The sequence below is a fragment of the Chamaea fasciata genome, unplaced genomic scaffold (genome assembly GCF_029207755.1).
Source record: "Chamaea fasciata isolate MVZ Bird 193981 ecotype frontalis unplaced genomic scaffold, bChaFas1.0.hap1 SCAF_1, whole genome shotgun sequence".
NCBI lineage: Eukaryota > Metazoa > Chordata > Aves > Passeriformes > Sylviidae > Chamaea > Chamaea fasciata.
Genome location: NW_027094086.1, coordinates 118,316,229 through 118,330,351, shown reverse-complemented (window position 1 = coordinate 118,330,351; position 14,123 = coordinate 118,316,229). Strand labels below are relative to the sequence as shown.

Below are 14,123 nucleotides of genomic sequence, written 5' to 3'. Positions count from 1 at the left end.
GAAATTTAGCAAGACATGCTCAACACTTGTTTATTTCGGTTTGGTTTTGTTTTTTTTTTTTTTACATTAACTACATGCTGAAAATTTCTCAAGAATTTACTCAAAATGGGCAACACCTCAGACTTTGAGTCAGGGATTTGGGCTGGCCTTTTTCTCCAGTGAATTTACTTTTATTTTTAAATTACGAGAAATAGCAATTCTCTACACAGGCATAAAATCAAGTTGCACTTCAAAGCTTTACTAAGCTGTATGCTCCCTTCAGTCATTTAACTGAACAAATGCATAATAGGCCTTGAAGGAATTGAAAATATTTCTCTTGCTGTATGTGGGAAAGTTTGGAATATTCCTGGCAACAGCTGCCAGATTGCTTTAGACTGTCTAAAAAAAATCAGGTGGTGGCCATCAAATGAGCATTCTAAAACTCTTCAGCACTTTAAGTCCTAACAAATGGCGAGATTTCAGCTGTTATAAAAATTTGCAATCCCTTGACGAACCAGTTCTATTTTAATTCTGTAATACACCCTTGTCCAAAGTATGTCCTTGCTTTCAAAGCAGGCATCTTTCAAAGTAAGACAGGATCTTATTTTTTGCGCCACGTAATCTGAATTATGTTAATGAAAACATAGTTCTATTTAAAAACAAATCAGGGTCAGTCATCCAGAAGACAACAGATTTCAGACTCATTTCCATCACAGGCTGCACATACCGGGAAAATTCATTATTTATACAGACTTTTCACTGAGTGGGTGTCAATGCTCTTAATTAAGTCTCCAAGCAGTCACAGAACTCTATCCCTTTTGTGGCTCTTATCCCAGCCGGCAGTTTAAGGTCATATTTGTAACACTCTCCATTTTGTAGAGAAGCACCTGTTTTCTTGCTTCTGTCACTGGGGCAGAGACCCTTGTTAGAGGCTGCTGGCATCTAAAGCATCTTTGTACGACACCCAAGTTCATAATGAGAAGCTGCAAACTGCTGCATAACTCTTGGCCGTGCAGCTTTTGCTTTTTGTGAAGAGGCAGCACAATCGCGTTTTGCAGTTCAGCCGGGTCCCCGTCCCTGCACAAGGGAGACCGTCCATCTCCTCACACAGCTGCCTAATGCACACTGACTGCTCATCATTTCAAATTAGCAACACTGTTATGTTAACAAGAAGCAAAATAGAAGCATCAAAGTAGCTTGCTGGAAGTCTCCCTTTAAGGTTTTTTTTTTTTATTTAAGTTTTAAATACACCCTAAAAAACAGAAAGTGTTGCAACACTACCCATAAGAGCTCATGTTAGAGTGGAACACAGCACCTTGTCACAGACCAGGCATTTGGGGACTCCACAGAGAGGAAGGTCTGGGCAGCAATTGTTTCTCAATCTGCTGAATTTACAGCAAAGAAAAAAATACACTATGGGGACAATGTCCATCTACACAACTCCTCAAGATCATCATAAAGAAATTCTTACTAGAAGCTTCGAACACCCAGCAAACTTTCCAATATGTAAGCTGCGTAAAGCATCCACAGTTGATGACTTCTGAAGGAGATGGGGGAGAGCCAAATTCAGCAGCCTTTACCAAAGATACCAACCTTGGCACAAGTAAATAAATGGAGCTTAAATCATGCCGCACTTTACCAGAAAAAAAAAAAAAAAAAATCTTCCAAAACTGGAAGAGAGCTTTAAAAATCTCAAGCTCTAAGCATCAAAAATATTTTTCTGGGAAGGACAAGACTGACTGATACCAATAAATGATTCTCATCCACCACATTTGCCTCAATACACCACCTGCCTTTTTAGACTGTTTATGTAAGCTCTGGGACATAAGCTACTTGCAAAAGTCCACAGCATCATAAATGATTTAAGTTAATTTCAGTGCTGGTTCACCTCAAAAAGCTGAAAGATCTGTGTTCACAGAGATCTACTTCCTAAGTAGAATATGATTGGAGGGTTTTCAAGATTTTGCTTTGCCTGGCTTGAAGATTTAAAGTGCATATTATGAACAAAACAGCATGTTTGGAGGTGCCTTAAATCACTAATTCTAAAACAGCTTTTAGAGCAATAGCTGAAACTGTAGTAGCCTACAACCAAATGAGCCAGTCACTGTACTTCTCACAAGTTCATGTATTTATTATCTTTTAAACTAGTCAGCATAGACACATAGTTTGCATCACAAAATTTACCAAGTTTACTGCAGCACAGTCATTTACCTGGGTTTATTAAAGTCTCATGTCTTGCAGGTTTGGATGGCTTTTCTCAGTTGCGTGACACTTTTTCATAGGGATAGATTTACAAGCATGTGCATTCATAGAATCAAGGCCCTAAGCTGTCTTCTGTTTGAGAATCTGGTTTAATATGATCTATTTCCCCTTTAACTATCAGTACTGGAGAATTTTAAAGGCAAATTAATCATAGCCTGCAGGATTATTATAGTAGCACAATTAGAGATGTCAGTTTTGTAGGCTGCTGCAGAAAGGTATATACGCTCATCAGTGACTGAAACCAGCACATACCCACCTGAGCGTAACAGTATGCTCAGAAAGGCACACGAAGGCATCTAGGTTTCAAGGTGACCATATGAAAAGGCACCTTCAAGAAAAAGATTGGGGGAAACAACTCTCGCCGGGTCCTTAAAGAGCAGAAGGGAAAACAGCAGCGACTAGAGAGAGCGCAGCGAAGACGAGAGGCCGGAGAGCCTTGCTTCAAACGAGAAGGCAAAGGACAGCCGGGGACAGCATCTGCTGATGCCAGCTCCCGGCACTGAGTCCTCCCCCACCCCGGACCCCTCCCGCACGGCCGGGCCGGGGGAGGCGGCGGCGCAGCCCCGGTACGGGAGGCGGGCAGAGCCCGCCCGGCGGCGCGGGAGCAGGTGCGCGGAGCCGCCGGGGGACATCGCCCGCACCCACTCCGGGAAAGCGGCTCTGCGCCATCCTCCCGCGCCATCCCCGCTGGTCCCCTCCCGCGCCATCCCCCACGGCTCCCTCCTTCTTTGCCTCCCTACATCGCTCCTTGCCTCTTCCCTCCTTGCTTCCCTCCCTGTGCACCGTCGCCGCCCGGCGCTAGCGGGGCGAGCCCGGCAGGGAAGGTCGCTGACCGCCGACCCCGACACTTTCCCCCGCGCCGAGAAGTAGCACACCGGCCCGGCCGCGCCGCTCCGAGAGGGAAGGGGTGGGGGAGGTGATGGGGAGGTGATGGGGAGGTGATGGGGAGGTGATGGGGAGGTGATGGGGAGCTGCCGCCCTGCCCCGCGGCGTTGCCGGCACCGCTCCCGTTACCTGAGCGCCGCTCCTGCTCCTCCCGCTCCGCTCGGCCCCGCGGCGCCCCGGCCCCGCCCCCTGCGCGCGCAGCCGCCGCACGCTCCCGGCGTGAGTCCCGGCCGGCGGCGCGGAGGGCGCGGCCCCGACCGTGCTGCGGCCGCTCCTGCACAGGAGATGCTCGGGAGCCGTCTGGATAACAGGAGCCCGTGGCCCGTGCTTTGGGATGACCCTGGACCAGATGCCCCACTGTGGTCCCTTCCCACCTGACCCGTTCAGGGATGCTGCGGAGAGCCATCAACATTCGGCGTGTTATCCCTTAGCCCGTCTCGAGGACCAAGAGCGTGTCGGACGGGAAGGGGCTTTTTTAATTCGGTTTTAGTCTTACGGCTAACTTGTGTTCCTCTGTTTCACACAGAGGGTAAGTATAGGAAGTGAAGCGAGTGTTTTGAAATATGGCTTCTACCTCATTAACCAGTCAAATCACTGCGTAAGAGTTCTCCAAACTTTGCAAAGCTGAGGAGATGACCTCATCAGGAGAAGGGTTATTTCCTCAAGGAAAAGGTTGTTAAGGATTGGAATGGGCTGCCCAGGGAGGTGATGAAGTCACCATCCCTGGAAGTATTCAAGAATCAGCTGGGCTGGCATTTAGTGCCATGATCTAGTTGACAAGGTGATCAGTCAAATGTTGGGCTCGATGATCTTGGAGATCTTTTCCAACCTAATTAATTCTGTGATTCTGTGGTTCATGACTGAGGAATTCCCTGCTGCTGCATGTGAAGTGTCACAGTGGACTGCTGCTCCTCCAACAGCTGAACCTCCAGGGACCTCTCAGCTCTTTGGATGCAGCAGCACCACCAGGCCCAAAGCAAAGCAGTACCCACTGTCCCTCTGAGGCCGCATTCACAGCTCAGCATCCCTCAGCCATGGCATGTGGAGCAGATGGCTTGCTCTCTTTGCCAAACCTCCCCAAATCAGGCTGTCCTCTGCTCCATCCTCAGCACACAACATGTGCCTCCATACAGAGGTGAAAATAGTTTCACTGCTAAGTGTAATCATGCAGATCCCTGCATAAATGATTAAACTGCTAAATATGGTCTAACACATATGGTTACAAGGTGCTGGTATAAGGCAGCACCTTTATTTTTCTATCTCTATCTTCAAGGAGGAGAAGAACTTTGCTGCACATTCCACCAATTCCTACCTTAAACTAGACATTTAATGTCCAGAAGAGACTGCCAAGTATGTTTGATGGGAAGTTAGGAAGGTTAAAAGGAAGCAGGGGAGAAGGTCAGAGAGGAAAGGACGAGCCAGTATAGAATATTAAAGATCATTACAAACTTGAGTATTTCACCATGAGAGCAGAAAAGAAGCAAGTATGTTAGGCTGGTACAGCAGTACCACTTAAATATGACATTGCCTGTTAGATCAGAAGATCTGGTTTAGTAACCTGGCTAAAGCAAAAACAAAAGCCAGACAGAATCTGTATATGGGACCCACATTCAAAAGAAAATATAGACAGAAAAATTCTGAAGCTGTCTGCTCCCAAAAGAATTTCCTGTCATCACCACAAACAGCACCACAGGTCTGTGTCTGTTGAGAAATTGTGGATAAGCTTTGGACACTGTTGCCATCAAACTTACATGCAGACCAAAAGTTGCAGCTTCATTATATAAGTAAGACAGAAAATAGTTTGCTTTTCCCAGCCTCAGTGAATGTGAAATACTGTGGCATTGCACCTTTCTGGGGTATGTCAGTAGCCTGAATAGGGACTACTTAGGCTTTTGATTAAAAAGCAGGGCTGATCATTAGCAATATGGAGCCCTTCATACTCCAAGGCTTTCCATTATATATTTCAAGCAAGACCTTTGTTTTCCTCTGCCATCAGTTTTGCTGTCATCAGAATTACATTTCAATGTGTTTTACAACAGGAAAAGACTGTATATCTCCTGCTTAAGACATATAATTGAAAGGTGATCTGTATTGCTGAAAAGCTGAGGACTTTATGCCAATTTAATTGTAACAAGTTTAGTTGAACATAACAACCCAAATTCCTTGTTCCGGAGTTACATCTAGGATGAACTGCGTCACAGGCAGCTTGCTTCTTAGAATCAGAAAGACAGCTGATGAAAAGAGCAGGTGCAATTTAGAAATGGGTTTAGATTATATCCTATAACACACCACTTATATTACCTATATTATGCTCATTTAGATGACTAAGTCTCTTCTCTAATTACACTGGAGATGATTATGGCTGAGTATAATCTACCTAAGAATTATTAGACTGTCTACAGAATGATTACATACTGTCGACACAGAAACCCTTGATGCTTCCTTTCTGTGTAAGCTGTCATGAACTGTGTAAAGCAGCAGGGATGAGTGGTTAGAGCACAGTACTGGGAATTGAGAGTGCCTGGGGTGGATGTTGTTCTGCCATAAGCTTGCTGCTTGGCTTTGGATAAATCTTGTAGCCTCACAGTAATTAAATTACCTCACACAAGAAATGGGGAGAGCATTTACTCAGAGCTGCATCTTTGAAATCTTGAATGGAGATTGCTGCGTAAGCAGAAAATACAAAATTAAAATAATTAAGACAAAGCCACAATGCTTATCTATTGATTATTTCCTCTTTAAAGACATAACTGCATAATGTATTTTATGAAATTTTTTCCCCTGTAAAAGATTGGTTTCCAGTGGGATGCAAAATCAAAGAAGAACACGAAGGACACCTCTTTAGAAAAGAGAATTTCAAATAATCTTTGTTCCACATTTTATATGTGAAAGGAAGAGAACAAAAGGCACACACGGCAACATACAACTTAAGTTACAGTGGATTTTTTGTTTTCTTTAACCACCTGCTTAGCTGGAGATCAAAGCCAATTCAGCAGAACTAGTACCCCAAAATCATCAAGACACTGCAGCACTAGTCTTTGTTTCGTCATTTCCAAAATACTTTCCTCTGCAAGTTCAAGACAGCAGCCATGCAGGCATACAATGGATGGGAATAGTTTTCTGAATAAACTGTGTTAAGGGAGAAGTTGACTTCATGTAGATAGTAGAAAATGCCATCTAAATGTTGAAATTATATTAAGAGGCTTAAAATGATAGATTTTGGTGGAAGGGTAGTACAGCCAAGAAAACCTTTTTGTTGGTATTCATTTTTGTCATTTCAGGGCACCATCTTAGTCGTGTTCTTTCAGGTGGAACACTGATTTGGAGTACCGAAAAATCAGATGAACTTGGGTTGTTCAGAAGAAATGTCCTTGGTTGCTGAGGCAATCTAAGCCTTTACCCATGAAGGCATCCCACTAAACTTAAATGGTTCCTCTTACCGTGAGTTACAGAAGAAAGGAGCTCCTTATATACAGAAGAGTAAGTAACATTAAAAACGCCTATGAGACTCTAGATGATAGTTACATCATAGACCAGTAAATTGAACTGGTGTCATAGAATAAATTTAAAGATCAAGGAGTATGAATGGCACTTGAGTGTTTTGGGGTATTTTTATATAGTCAGAAGACTGGACCAGAGAATTGAGAGTAATTCTCTCACACTAAAGGTGGCTTCCATCCATAACAAAGAAAAAGGATGGCAGGTGCTGGATTATGATGTAAAATAAAGATAACATTTGCTGAGCTCTGTCAATGTTCAAAATGAAAAAGATAGGAGAAATCCTGGCTGCAGCCTCTTTATCCAATTATACCATTGAAGATTAATCTATGGAAATGGCTGCAGCTGTACATAAAATGTGACTGTAGGCACAACGGCAGGCTTAGATGCTGAGCTCTTACTCATGCACCACAGAAGGTGATTCATATCCCCATTACACAAGTGACAGAACAGAACACGACTCCTCAGTATGACAGGGATAGAGAGCTGCAAGGACTCCAGGCATGCTGCAGTTACTCCCAGTGTCCAGAAACCTGTTAGGCACAACAGCACTGAACCACGCAACCAAGTTGCTCCATTGCCCAGTCAAGAAAGTTGCCTACTGCAGGAGTAATGTTGTATCAAAAAATCATTAGACTGTTGCTTTGTTTTCGTAAATTTTCTCATTTTCCTTATTTTAATTCACAGAAATCTGGGACAGGATATTTTTGTTGTCACGCTAAAATGTATCACAGGACTCACTGGACACTTTTTTTTTTTTTTTTTTTTTTTTTTTTTAAGTGTGTTAGAATGGCACTTGTATCAGTGAGGCTAAAGCACTTGACAATAGCTGAAGACTCATGATAAAAAATAGTCCAGGCAGGTGGACAGTCATCCTGAGAGGGTAAGGCAGTAATGACAACAAAGCAGCAGAAAGTACAGAGGCAACAGCATTACTTTCTTATGCAATGAGCCTGTTTAATCATCATCTATACTTCATGGTTTTTGATGCTGCCTGTTTATGGCAGGCCAATGAACTGCAAAAGGCATCTCACTTCGCTCTGCAATAAATGTGCTACAGTAATTATGTTATTAAAATTATAATAAAATTCAGGCATAGGTTTTTTCCTCAGCATTATTCATCAAATTGCAACAATATGAACATCAATACGTAAGGCAAAATACATTTTTGGTGTTATGCAGGTAATACAGGAGTTCATTAAAGTGACTGCACACCTGCAGCAGTTTCATGTCTTCTATTAGTGTGTCATGACTAAATAATCTGTGTGTGAATTGCTGCAAATTAAATCATAGCACTTGGAGAAAAGATCGGACAGTAACACAAGGGACAGCAAATTCCCCTATGTGATTTATCAGCCATCTGGTGCAGTGCAAATAGCACTCATTCAGGGGAGGTTCTGGTTAGTAACCACAGCAGCAGGTCTGCTGAGTACTCCTAAAAGTTATGCATGTGTCAGCAATCTTCTCTCTCCTCCCATACGCATCATTCGCTGGGGACTGTGAACAGTGGCATGTCCTTCTTGGGCTAAAGATGTTTTTGCTGCAGCATTTTCCAGTATTCCATTTTTCAGAAGTCTTAAAACTTGGAAAGTTTTGGTTTTGGTTTGGTTTTTGGTTTGGTTTTTTGTAAGTTTTTTTCCAACCTAATTGGAAAATTAAGCCATTTTCCTTATTCGTGGAAGGGGTAGATAGCTGCAAGGTGGAAAGAGATCACTGATAACAGAAATATTTTTAGCTAAAATAAATGTTATTGTCTCCTGTACTTCCAAAATTATAGGGAAAATGTGTTTTTTCTAAAATGTTCACAGCTGAGCATCTCTGTCATAAAAGAGTCCATAAATGGCCTTATCCACAAGGTACAACTGGAAGATAGCAGTTAATAGACTGGCAAAATTACAAAGCTTACACTGTATTGTAAGTTTCATTCTACTTGCACATTATTCCTTATGTATGCATTTTAACAGAGAAATGTAAATAATAAATTACCCAGGAGTTTTTAAACTTCCCCATATTTGCTGTGGATATCAGCCAAGAAAAACTGGATGGTACTGAGAGATATTCCCCTGCTTATCTTCCCTGCTATTCCCTGCCAGCCCAAGGGCCCTGGTGTTTTCTCCAAGCCTGCCTGTAGCTTTACTGGTGTGAAGGAGTGATGTGACAGCACGAGCCTGGCTGGTGCCACTTCAATCTTTGCTGGGGCTCTGACACATCCCACTGACAGCTGCTTGCTCAGGAAACAAGGTGTGAAGGTCCAAAGCCAGCAGAGGTCTGGCAGGGCAGAACTGGTGCCCTAGAGCCCACCCCACACAGCCCCAGCACTGTGTGGGTGCAGGTTGTGGCTGTTTCAAAAGGTGCCATGGTGAGCTGGGCTTGACTCAGGCTGGCAGGGACAGAATCTGGTACCAAACACATGGGACCATTGGCTGCTTCTGCTCCATACGTGCTCCCACTGCAGTTTGTGATGGTTTGTCAGCTGCAAGATGAGCACCACGTGTCTGGGAGCTTTGCCTCAGACTGTTTTGCAGAGGTGGAGTGTTGGGTTACATCAGAGTGCACTGCACATCATGATGTCCACGTGAACATGTGAAGCCCAGGTTTTAACCCAGCTGCTGGTAGTGACAACAGCAGTACAGACATGATGGCACATAAGGGCAGAGATACTGGATGCAAAGGTAAATTCTCACCTTCTGTAAAAATGAAGGAACACCACCAGTCTTGTCTCTCTTAAGTACTGTGGTAAGTGTTGCTAAGAGTAAAATCCAGCAGGTCATGATTTTCTTTCAGCTACAGTTAGCCCATACCCAGAGATGGACACAGGTTCAGCAAAACCATTTTGAGTTGCATTTGTGGAATGAAAACCTATTCTCTAAAGATATATCCCAGCAGATTAGACAGACCAGAGCTAAACTCTGCTATTTTCTCCCAGAGAGAGAAGGTCAAGGCACACAAAAGAAATAGGTATTATTTAGTTCAGTACTCAAGGAAAGTGGCAGAAGAGGAAACATAGCTGCTTTAAAGACATTTCAATGGCAATAACATGAAAGAGGACAGGATTGATTTAATGCTTCCAGTCTGACTCCCAGATGAGGAATCAATTATCCTGCGTCATTTAATCTCCTTATGCAGGTCATGACAGAAACTAGAAATTAGAAGCATCATGTCTAAAATGAAGAGCAGCTCTTAATGGTAGTTAGCATCAGCCTCAGATTTTTTAGAGCAAAATATAACTAGGATTTGGGGAGCTCTGAAGAGTTGGTTCCACTGGATTTCTGCAGTCAGACCCTAATATTTTAAAAGTGGATTAATCCTTGCTTACCTAATGGAGATGCAAAGCACTATTTATAAGAAAATAAAATTTTTAAAAAATATCCCTTTGGACAATCTCAAGCTTACAAGGAACATGACCTTCAGAAAAATTATAAAAAAGTTACTTACCTGCCATGTTTCTAACTATCCTCTGTCATGGCAACTTTCTCAGATAAACCAAGCTCATATTTTTTTACAACGTACAACAGAAATACCACATAGTCTCTGACCAGGTACAACCCCTGGCTAAACCAACCTTTTTTTGGGACATAAATTCCCAGGAGGAAGAAATGTGATGCAGTAGGAGCCTCCATCTGAATCCCCTCCAGGCTGGAAGAGATGATAACCAAGTTCTTGTCCCTATACAGCCTCCCACTGAGATTGTCAATTATACCTCTTGTGTGAAACTGTTGACATAATCAAGCACAGGCATGAAAACAGAAGCAGTGTAGCTAAAGAAAGATCTTTATTTTGTCAGAGAGTTGTTTTTCCTATGAACCAGGAGAAAACTAGGACACAGAATGTAAGCATTACGATTAACTTTCAAGAGAAGCTAAAATTATCCAGGATTATACAAATATAAGCAGTTTTGATTTATTTCCTGTTACCAAAAACAATTCACGTTGCAAACAAATTAAGGGGTCTGCGGTAGTGTGCTTTGGGCTGTGTTTTGGAGGTTTTTGCAAAAACTCTGTGATGAGGCCAATGTATTTTCAAGATGTAAACTCAACATACCTATTCTGAAAACTCTTTTAACAAACCTTGGATGTGTCAATTTAAATTTTGCCTGAAACTCCAAATAGGAACTGTCCAAAGCAGTGGTTTCTAATCAAAGTCAAATCAGGAAATAGCCTTATTACTTGCAGTCCTTACATCAGTGGCTGCCGGTGCTCTTTCTTCCAAATAAGCAGATGCCAAAGGATCTAGGAAATAAAATCTTCTGCATTTCTTACATCACTCTGCATAATTCCACTCTCTCTGACATTTTCCCTAGTTTTGTGTCTTTTCCCAGAATGCCCCAAAGCAGTGAGCTTTCCCAGTCCTGCTGGTACTCACCTGCATCTGAAACTAGGATTTCTGGATCAAGGGATAGAACATTTTGTATCTAACAGCATAAACGATGGGATGTGGGGAACACGTACAACAAAGGTAATTTAAGGGCCAAACTGTACAACCTATCTTTTTACACCAAAGTACTCAGGAAATCAACTGTGTATCACTTTCATTCAGGATATCATGAAGAAGAAATTATGGCAGCAATTTGTTCAATATGTACTTAACACTGCAATTTTATGACTCTGTAACATATTGTACTCACCAAAATACCAAAACACACACAATACTTGGCATGTCCCTGGCAGCACAAGGACATGCTGTGGACGGGGGGGTCTGGACAGGCTGGATCAATGGGCTGAGTGCAACTGAATGACGTTCAGCCCCCAAGTGCTGGGTCACATCTACTCCAGGCAATGTTGCAGGGGGTAACTGGGGCTGAGTGCCTGGAAAGCTGGCCAGCAGAAAAGGATCTGGGAGTGCTGGTCGACAGCTGCTGAACATGAGCCAATGTGTGCCCAGGTGGCCAAATGGGCCAATAGCATCCTGGCCTGTGTCAGCAATAGTGTGACCAGCAGGAGCAGAGCAGTGATTGTCCTCCTGTACTTGGCACTGGTGAGGCTGCAGCTCAAATCCTGTGTTCAGTTTTGGGCCTCTCAATAGAATACATTGAAGTGCTGAAGCACATCCAGAAAAGGGAATGAAACTGCTCAACAGTCTGGAGCACAAGTCTGACGAGGAGTGGCTAAGGGAGCTGAGAGTGTTTGGGCCAGAGAAATGGAGGCTGAGGGGGAAAACCTTTTCTTCACTCTCTACAGCTGCCTGACAAGAGGTTGTAGTGAGGTGAGGGTAGGGCTTTTCTTCCAAGCACCAAGGCACAGGACAAAAGGAAACATCCTCAAGCTGTACCAGGGGAGGTTTAGTTTGGATGTTAGGGAAGACTTCTTCATGTAAAGGGTTGTCAAGCATTGGGAAAGGTCACCTAGGAATGTGGTGGAGGAATCACTGAAACACCTGCAGGCATTCAAAAGACATGTACATGTGGCACTCGGACATGACTGAGTGGTGGGCTTTGCAACTGCTGGGTTAACAGTTGAGTTGGATGATCTTAAGGGTATTTTCCAACATAAATGATTCTATAATTCTATGACATAAGTTACTGAAAAGATTCAAGACCAAGTAAAGTGATTCATACTGTTTTCCTTGTCAGTTTATCTTAAAAAAGAAAACTTTAAAAGCACCATTCCTGAAGATTTGCCAAAAGCTTTCTTGTGTCATTGCATTGCATATCAAGAATTTTTAAATAAAATGTGCTCTGAGGGCTGCTTCTGTACCTACAGAAGGCAGCAACTCCCACTGGAATTGTTAGGTACTGGCTGTGAATGACAGGCTGCAGTTCTAGAAAACATCACTAAATTGTTTCCCAAATAACTACAAACCAACAAGAAACGTTTGAAGAAGGCTATAAGACGTAGAAGGAAAGTGCTCTGTTTTGAACCCTCCCCACTTTTTCAAGTGCCGTGTTTTACAGATACGCAGTGAGGGTTTGTTTCTTCAGGGGAAATACCCCTCATACTTCACCCACAAGCCAGACAAAATGTTCCTGCGTGCCACTGGAGTTCCAGTATTCCACCCACTTCGGGGGACAGGCAGCTGCCTGCCTCTGACGTCCTACAGGTTGTTGGCTGGCTCCTGCTGGCACTGCCGCAATTTGCCCTGTGGATTAACAAGCAAATGCAATTGAGGTAAAACCAGGCAGTGCTATTTCTACCTAAGAAAGCCTTTCATCTTCACAGGAGGACTTCTAACGGTCGCAAATGATAATCAAGTTGAAGAGACTTCTCAAATCTGCTGCTGATTCTGCACTTTTAAGAAAACATTATCAGTTCAATTTCAGAATTTAACACAGCTCTCAAGAAAACTACTAAGAAAAACCATACTCTTATTTGGCATAAACCTATACACAACACCAAATTAGGCCATCTTGGTCTTGCAGCTTTAACACCCTGCTGGCATTAACAAGTAACTGTATGTTCACTGAAAGTTATTTTTATGAAATGTTTTAAAAATCCAAGCAGATTATGCCGATGTACATTTCACAGCAATCACTGACTATAAACTCCTATTTAATACAAAAGAAACAATTGGCCCTTACTGGAGTCACATATTGGCACCTCATTATTTAATCTTAACTTTTAATGTGTTAGGTCAGTAACATGGGCAAATTTTATTCCATGCTCTTATGCTTTCATTCCCCAGCCAGATGATTTGAGAAAATGCTAAACACTGCAAAGAATGATCTAAAACCCTCTGAGACCCAATGAAAGTTTCAGTTCTGCTCTTCCCAGCAGCACACACACACATACGTGCGCACACACATGCGCGCGCACACACACACACACACACACAGAGTATCTCCCCTTTGGTTGGTTGGCTACCTGCCAGTTCCCACATCTAGGCAAGACTGGCTTGAAGATCAACTTCATATCCTATTATCCTCCCTTGGCCTAGGCTATAATAATTGTCTAGGTTCCCCACATAGTCGGCAGAGAAAGGTTCTATTTGGTAAGGCAGCTATCTCAATACAAGATAAACAACACACATGCAGTGAGCTGCCCCCAGGTGCTCAGTGCTCTGGTGACTGTAGGGGAAATCGAGACAGCCAGCACAGAACATGAAACCTGCCTTGGGCAAGCTGAAGTCAGGCAAGCTTGATTTTTCGTGAGTGATGAGAATAAACTAGCAATATGCAAAACCATGACCAGTAAGAATAACTAAATAGGTAATGACTATTCATTATTTCTTCTCAATAAAAGAATAAGGGCAGGCAATGAGCCTAAAACAGAAGGGAAACATTTTCCTACACTATTTTACTGAAACTCACAGCATAGAAGTTTTATTGGGTTCAAGAAAAGCAGATGGCATCATTGAGGAAAAAGACCTAAGGTTACTGAAAACAAAATACATGGTTGCAATTAATTCCCTGTCACTTAGAACATCACCCACAAAATGTCACATAGGCTGGAAGAAAACCGAAACGGAATAGCCCAGTGCTGCATACCCTCGCTTACAGCTTTCCTTCCCCCTGCCTCCCGATCGTCGCTGCTGACAGGCATCTCTAAACGCTCCTCTGCAGTCGA

The 14,123-nt window shown here is 43.0% G+C and overlaps 1 protein-coding gene across 3 annotated transcripts in view; it reads right to left on the bottom strand.

Annotated features, from left to right (window-relative positions):
• The window catches only part of SCRN1 (secernin 1), a 38,608-nt gene extending 35,301 nt beyond the window's left edge, over positions 1 to 3,307 (bottom strand). For all 3 annotated transcript variants that reach the window (XM_066195052.1, XM_066195031.1, XM_066195044.1), the window contains exon 1: positions 3,256 to 3,307. The gene's annotated coding sequence lies outside the window, so the exon portion shown is untranslated. The remainder of the gene's footprint in view (positions 1 to 3,255) is intronic.
• Between the last annotated feature and the right edge of the window lie 10,816 nt (positions 3,308 to 14,123).